This window comes from Crocodylus siamensis, chromosome 1 (assembly GCF_052110815.1).
Source record: "Crocodylus siamensis isolate JL-2025a chromosome 1, ASM5211081v1, whole genome shotgun sequence".
NCBI lineage: Eukaryota > Metazoa > Chordata > Crocodylia > Crocodylidae > Crocodylus > Crocodylus siamensis.
Genome location: NC_143395.1, coordinates 427,504,537 through 427,512,763, shown reverse-complemented (window position 1 = coordinate 427,512,763; position 8,227 = coordinate 427,504,537).

Genomic DNA, 8,227 nt, shown 5'->3' with positions numbered 1-8,227 from the left:
CATCCTGGAATGGAGACAGTGTATCAACTACTTATCTGCTACTTCAGTGGCCACACCTGGGTAAGACCATGCAAGTATTTGTCTACACTTGCAAGATTTGTATCCTTTAAAAAAATCCCCCAAATCCCTGTTGTCTTCTCCAGCCCTTTCCCACTCCCTCTTGGCCATGAGCTACTATTTTCATGGACTTCATTGTGGAGATTCCTGAATTGAATGAGTGCTTTACAATTTATTGGTAAATGCATCATCAACTAAGATGGTGCATTTCACTTCATAAGTAGGTCTGCCCACAGCTGAAGGCACTGCCCAATTGTGTTTGGACCACAGAGGTTGCATCCACGGCCTTCCAAACAGCCATCCACAAACCTTAAACCATGGGTCCAAGCTTCTCTCCTGGTTTTGGCACAAGGTCCTGCAACGGTTGAGTTTGGGATATAGCTGTCATTAGTACATCACCTACAGATGAATGACCAAACAAAGTAAGCCAACCATGTGTAGGACTCACTGGAACATTGTTACAAAAGCATTATCCAGAATACACCTGACCAGAAGCCTGACCAATGCATGAACTTTTTACATAAGCAAAATCTGTAATATGGGCCAGATGAGTACTCCTGTTAGGAGATGGGAGGGAGAGATGACTGTACAAGGCAGAGAATAGTTCAGTACCTTCACGACAAGGCTGGAATAGGAGCGCTCAGATCAGGATGTCGCACATGCCCTTAATACAGGACAGCTCATGTTATAGATGGGATGTAATACATTTTTTTTATCACTGTGTAAAAGAATAATTAGAATGCATGGGAATTTTGTATGGTGTTATGCAGATATCTTGTTACAGGCATACATGGGTTAACATCTTATTGGTCAGCTCAAAAGTGTGTTAGGGCTACACCTTATAGACAAACCAAGCCAAGCTCTTGCCACTGAACCAAACCTAAGGTCATTCATAAAGGCAAGATTGGTGTTGAAATCTTCAGGTTGTGACTTTTTGATGGAACTTCAGCCCCAGAGACTCAGTACTGGCATCACATCAATAACACCCAACAAGGAGAGCTACAATGATACCAGATACTAGAGCAGTGCTTTTGTTGCTACCACAGTTTTCCAGCAAAGCAACTGGGTCTCACTACTAGCATTCACAGAGTTCACCTGTAACTACTCTGCACATGGCTCTTTTTCACTATGGACTAGAAAAGCTTTAGGTGTTCAAACTTGAACTTAACTGGACAATTCTGAAGAAATGCCTGAAGATAAAAAGGGAAATCCTCAATAACTTAATAGCTGCTGAGTTTAGACTGGGATATTAGTTTTTGAGACCATAGTTCCTACACTGATTCTTGGGACATGTACTGAGAGCTTGAAGAGGATTCTAACCTTATTTATTTTCAATTTTGGAGCCCCCTACAAACTCCTAGGAGCAGGTGGTAATAGTCAAAATGTTTATAGTCCTCATTATGGTGGAAGATGTGAGAACATGGCTGGAGGGCTGCTGTGGAAAAATGTGTTACATAGAGATGGTGTGAGATGTGGACTGTGTTTGGACTGGGCTATGGCATGCCCATGTGTTACTTTGGACAGACCTCATGGATTATAGGAGGTATGAGGCATGTCCCCCCCTGGAACAGCTGTAGGATCCCATAGGAGGATGATATTTTACCAGGGAGACCCCAAACTTTGTCATAGGTGTAAGGAGTGTGGGTATCTTGTTGCAGCTTGCACCCAAACTTTGTGTTCCCTGTGTAGAAGGGACACATGAAGAAACACTGTTGCTAAGGATGGAGAGAGGAGCTATATGTTCAGATCTTGCCCCAAAACCTTTGTGCCCATCTTGAGGAGGAGACCAGCTGACACAAAAGACACACAGGAGGAGAGGGATGAGGTGAGCAAATGAGACCAACAGGGAAAACATGGAAAAAAAGAAAAAACGAGTAGCTGTGGCAAGAAAGAGGTGAAGGTGGTGGAGGAGAAGACCCTGCAGCAGAGCCAAGAAGGGATTTTTTTGAGGGGTTCTTCTTGGTGGGGTTGCTGGAGGAGAAGGAGGACCAAGGGAAGACTAGTAACCCCAAAAGCAGGGAGAGAGATGGGACGTCTTGCAAGAGAAAGAGAAGAGGGGGTGAAGTGTCTTGCTGAAAACAAAAAGAAAAAGAGGATTGGCAAACACAGGAAGGGTAGTAGAGGAGGACAAAAATAGGGAAAGGCAGAGAATCAGAGATGGGGTAGAAGGAGGGGGAGCCTTCCTCTGTAGAGGCCTGGTAAACAGAAAGTTCAGGCCAAGGTTGCAAGATGATGAGAAGACAAAGAACTCGGGGGGGGGGGGTGGGAAAGCAAGGGGGAAAGAATGATGAAGTGCTCCTTTGCTAAAGCAAAGCTAATAGTCGCATTGATGTTTGCATCAGTCAGTGTCAGGGTTATTCTAGATGCATGTAAGGCAGCAGGAGAAAAGGAGTTCCTGGCTCTAGTATGGGTAAATGTATGCCTGCAGTGGTGTGGAATATCATGGGAGAGGATTATGATTGCTTTAAGAAATGGACAAGAGGTTCCTTACAATGGTCTGGCGCTAATGAAAAGAAAGCATCTGGTGTGGCAGTCCTGGTATGGAACCCATGGATTAGAATTTGAAAGGTGGTGGAAATGGTGCAGTGGTAACAAATTGTATATCGGAAATGGAAGCCCGCTATGGGATACCGTGTAAGCTAGCAATGAGCTTCATAGGCTCAAAATCCAGTGTGTTGCTGGGAGACTTCCACTGTTTTATACAGGTGGGGAATAAGGTTGTTGGGGAAGATAGATAAAACCTCCATATTGTTGAAATAAATTCTGGAGGAAAACAGTCCTCAAGACTGGGGAAGGGAAGGCCCAGCGAAGGAAGGGGTGTTTATGACGGTCAACTCAACCAGAAAGTTTCACTCAATTATTGATTTTGTTTTCTTGTCACAGCATTTGGGAGTGAAAGACTTTGAGGTGGTGCTGAATTTATTCTTGGACCATTTGATGTTGAAAACAAAGTAGAGGTAGATACTTGCCAGGTGATAGGGAGAGGACTCTGGAAACTGAATGTGGTGCACTTTGAGGAGGAGAAGGTCATAAGAGAATATAGGGAATTTTATATAAGATGGAGAAGACTAAAAGGGCATTATTAGAATACAGCCACTTCAGGGGCAATGTGAAGGAATGTACAAAGGTTATCTTTGGAAAGATTGGGAGAGAGAAGCCAAGGTGCGGAAGCAATGTTTGCAGAATGGTTGTAAAGGAATCTACTAAGGTTAAGTAGGCAGGTGAATGTTGGTATCCAAGTGCAGGAGGAACAGCAACAGAGAAGATGTAGGACCATTTCAAGAAAAGATGGATGAAGAAAATGTTCAAAGCAAATTCATAGTGGGTGGGGGAAAATTAGACTGTTTTAAGGAAATGGGACAAGGGAGAGAGACAGGGGATCAAAGCCTTGAAGGAAAGAAGTAGAAGCAGGGTTATGGGGTTAGGTGAAATTTTGGGTGTGGTAGAGGAATTCTATCAGAACCAGTACTCACCAAAGGTAACAGACACAGAGGTGATGCCATTGGGTTTCAAGATGTAGCAGAGAAGGATGATGACAAGCTAGAAGGAGAGTGGAGCATGTAGGAAGTGAGGATGGTGCTAGGAAGCTTAACAAATAGCAGAACAACAGAAGATGAGGTCCCATAAGAATCCTATACAATGTTTTGGGAGGTGGTAGGTCCAGAACTAATGGAAGCCTATGGGCAAATGAAAAGGGGAAAACACTTGGGGGGGGGGGCACGGAGAGGGGTGTGATCAGCCTGGTTTTCAAGGAGGGTGATAGAGATGCTTTAAGTAATTGGAGACCTGTTGCCCTCATCAATTTTGATTATAAGCTTTTTCCAAAGGGAATTATGGATTGGTTGAAGGGGGTGATTGGGAAGATGGAGGCACTAGATCAGGTCTGTGGGATACTGGGAAGACAAATCCTTGAAGCTTTATTGTAGCTGAGAGATGTTGTTTGCTACTTCAGAAAGTGGAAACTAAATGTAGCCATACTGAACCTGGACTTAGATAGGGCATATGATTGTGTGGCACATAAATCTATACTGGTCACTCTGGAAAGGATGGGCCTCCCCCCTGTGTTCATTGGATGTCTCCAAATGTTGTATTTAAACATAATGGGCATGTCTACATGTTGCTATATGGTGGTGTTGCTACAGCACTGTGCTTTAGTACATCCTTTTGGAAGTACTAAAGCACAGCGCAGTATGGGTGGTTACTGCAGCATGCACATGGCACATGGTTAGATTTCACTGCTACGTCACCATAGCAGTGTGCTGTAACTGGGGAGTGCGCTGCTACAGTGATGTAGTTGGCAATCACGTGTAGACCCACATGATTGCTATGTCACTGTAGCATGCCATATGGCAATGTAGCACATTGCTACATCGCCGTAGGGCAACATGTAAATGCACCCAATGTTTAGTACTGGTCAACAGTCACCCAACAGGACAAATAGAGGTGCAGTCTACAGTGAAGCAAGGGTGCCTTTGTCCTGTTTTTTTTCTATTTATATGTATAATGAACCACTGTTGGAGAAGATGAGGAGTGATGGGGGAGGGGGGTGATAAGTGGAGTGCCTGTACCTGGGGAAGATGGGGACCAAACCAATTTGTAGCCAATATGGATCATGCTAATATCTTTCAAGATCATCTTGTCCCTGGAAAGGAAAGTGAAGAGTATGTGCATGGTGTATAGGAATGTGGGGGATTTAAGCACATTGGGGATGAAGAAAGTCAAAGAAGAGTGATGGATGCTGGGAACTGAAGATCATCCCCTTCTGGGACCCTGAAGCTATTCCAGGGGGAGGTGCCTCACATCCCCCCATAATCCATGAGGTTTGTTCAAAGTTCCCAGCACCTGCTCATCGGTATTGGGAACTGGGATGGAAAGACAAACCACATGGGAAACAGAAAATACCAAAGTGAGATAGTTACTGGGGTCTGGATTTCACAAAAACTGTCTTTGGAGGGAAAGGTGGGAATAATCAAAGCATTGATCTTGCCATTATTGCTATACATGGAGATGGTTTGCAAAATCCAGGAGTTGTATGCCTTCTTTTGATGATCCTAGCATGAATGCTTGGTGAGAGAGATACTGTATGGGACACAGGGGTGTGGAGAATGGGGTTTTTCAGATATACTTTTATGTGTGTAAAATATATGAGCTTATGTTGCACCTTGGTGGTGGGAGGTAAATGCAAAGTCACATCTTTTTTGAGATCCATACTGGAAGATTCATAAATTTGTCTAGTCAAAAGACCATCTCACTTAGGTGGGATGTCTGAGTATGGAGAGATCACAAAGGGTGTGGAGTATGACATTTTTAAAATGTACCTGTTGAAAGAGCACAGAGAAACTGGGGGTCAACTGTAGAGAGGAAGAAACTCAGAGGCATTCTGAGAATGTCAGTTTTATAAAAAGGGTATGGAGCAGAGTGGGATGTGTTCTTGAGATACTGGTTAGGTTATGTCCTATGACACAAGAGATGGTGCTGTGGGTGATTCCCCATAAACTGGAAAAGTGCATGCAAAAAGAAGATGGTTTGTGTGTGCCAGGCTGGCAACACACAGCACACCCCAGTCAAAATTCCTATCCCTGGCTACAGCCAACACCCAATGCCTGTAACGGAGGGTTTAAAAAAAAAACAAAACAAAAAAACCCATAACACATGTAGCCACAGGAGGGTAAAACATTTCTTCCCAGCTCCATACAACAACCAGCAAAACCCAGAAGCCTGGGAAGTGCCCATAGTAGAACACAGGCATAGTTATGCGTAAGTCACCCCTGGCCAGTAGCAGTCCAACCTCCTCCTGAACACCTCAAGTGATGGAGAATCCACAACTGCCTTCAGCAATCTATTCTACTTAGGAAAGGACCTTCAGTGTGATCATTAAATATCAAATATTCTTATAATCTGGATAATTTTCAGTAAGAGAATAGGAAATGTATTCAGATGAGGTTTAAATCACTATAGAAAATTAAGCTATACACAGATTTGATAATGTCTATCCTAGGAAAATCAACCCAAAATTCTTCATTCTGGTGTGACTGAGACCTACACTTTAAAAGGGTCTTCACTGTGCATATAAACTGAACATGTACAAAAATAGAGGGGTTTTTTTCTCTCAATTTGTTTCTTTTACCTAAAAAGACAGTTCTAGATCTCCCTATTTACAAACTCTGCAGCATTTTTACAATCCTAGACAAAGAGCGGTCCTTCCACGACGTACTACCAGAACCCCCAAAATCAGCAGAGGGGGTAGCCATCAAGTGGAATTTCTCTGACTCAGTCCTTCAACCTGGAAGGACGTGGGCAGTGGGGTTCCGCAGGGCTCAGTCCTCAGGCCTGCACTGTTCAACATCTTCATCAGTGATTTGGACAAGGGGGTAAAAAGCACCCTGTTCAAATTTGCTGATGACACTAAGATGTGGGGGGACATGGGCACACTGGAAGGATGCAACAGGCTACAATCAGACCTAGACAGGTTACAAGGGTGGGCGGACGAGAATAGCATGGGTTTCAACACAGACAAGTGCAAGGTGATGCACCTCGGGAGGAACAACTGGCACCATACCTACAGGTTGGGGAACTCCCCTCTTGTCAGCATGGAGGCGGAAAAGGATCTGGGGGTCATCACTGACTCCAGGATGAACATGGGCCAGCAGTGTGGAGAGGCAGTTAGGAAGGCCAACCGCACCTTGTCATGCATCTACAGATGCATCTTGAGCAGGTTCAAAGAGGTGATCCTCCCCCTCTATGCGGCACTGGTCAGGCCGCAGCTGGAGTATTGCATCCAGTTCTGGGCGCCACACTTCAAGAGGGATGTCGACAGCATGGAGAGGGTCCAGAGGAGGGCCACTCGTATGATCAGGGGACAACAGGGCAGGCCCTATGAGGAGAGGCTACGGGACCTGAACCTGTTCAGCCTCCAAAAGAGAAGGCTGAGGGGGGATCTTGTGGCCTGTTATAAACTAGTCAGGGGGGATCAGCAGGCACTGGGGGAGTTACTGTTCCCCCGAGCACTGCCAGGAGCGACCAGGAATAACGGTCACAAGCTGGCAGAGGGTAGGTTTAGATTAGATATCAGGAGGCGCGACTTCACGGTCAGGGCGGCTAGGGTCTGGAACCTGCTTCCAAGAGAAGTGGTGCAGGCTCCTACCCTGGGGGTGTTTAAGAGGAGGTTAGATGCACATCTTGCTGGGGTCATTAGACCCTAGCATTCTTTCCTGCCATGGCAGGGGGTCGGACTAGATGATCTGCTCAGGTCCCTTCCGACCCTAGAAACTATTGAACTAAGAAACTGTGAAACTAGGTAGGCTTCATTTAGATATTATGGGTCAAATTCATCATTGGTGCAACTTGACTGGTAAGTGGAATAACAGCAGAGATGAGTGCAATTTTGAATGGTCAGAAATAGGCTTGTGAGGTTCATGTTGTGTAGCTTATCTGAGGCATAACAATAGGAGTAAATCAAACTGCTGGTTGTATTTCTTGCTTTATGAAGCTTATGGAGTACATTAGGAGTAGAGTAGGACCTGCAAATTAGCTAGGAGATTGTAATGGTGTTCTGATTGCAGAGCAACGTAAAAGCTGCAGCAACAATAGTTTGTCTTAGTGTGACATCTTGCTGTCAGTTAAGCAGATTCCAAATCATCCCACGACAAAAAATTCCAGGTTCTCCTGTATTTTCAGGACCTACCTGACAGAAGAAAGTGACTGGTATTTAATTTATTTTATGCTTACAAGGCATCAGGTGCTTATTTAGAATACTTCCTTTATTTAGCAGAATAACAAATTGGATTTGGGAAACAGAAAAATGGTTCTGATAAATTAAAGTGAGACCCTGAGAAATGTGAGGGCTGAAAATTAATTTTATCAACAGCATTTGCAACAATAAAAAATGAGGGAAGTAGAGTTAAATTGGTAACCAAACATAGTTACAAAGACATACAGGATAATTAGGAATAGGCCACAGTAATACTTATAAATGAGTTTGAGATGTTTACTATATATTTGCTTCTGGAGAAATAATGAATAAAGGAGACCGCAAAACTATGGAAAAAAAAAACCCAAATGGGGTAGGCATGTTTCTGGAGTATAGAAATACTTGCTTTGGATTTTTGGTTTTATTTGCGGTACCAAGCTGTCAATAATGCAGCCCAGGAGAAAGTGGCGCAAAGTTGTG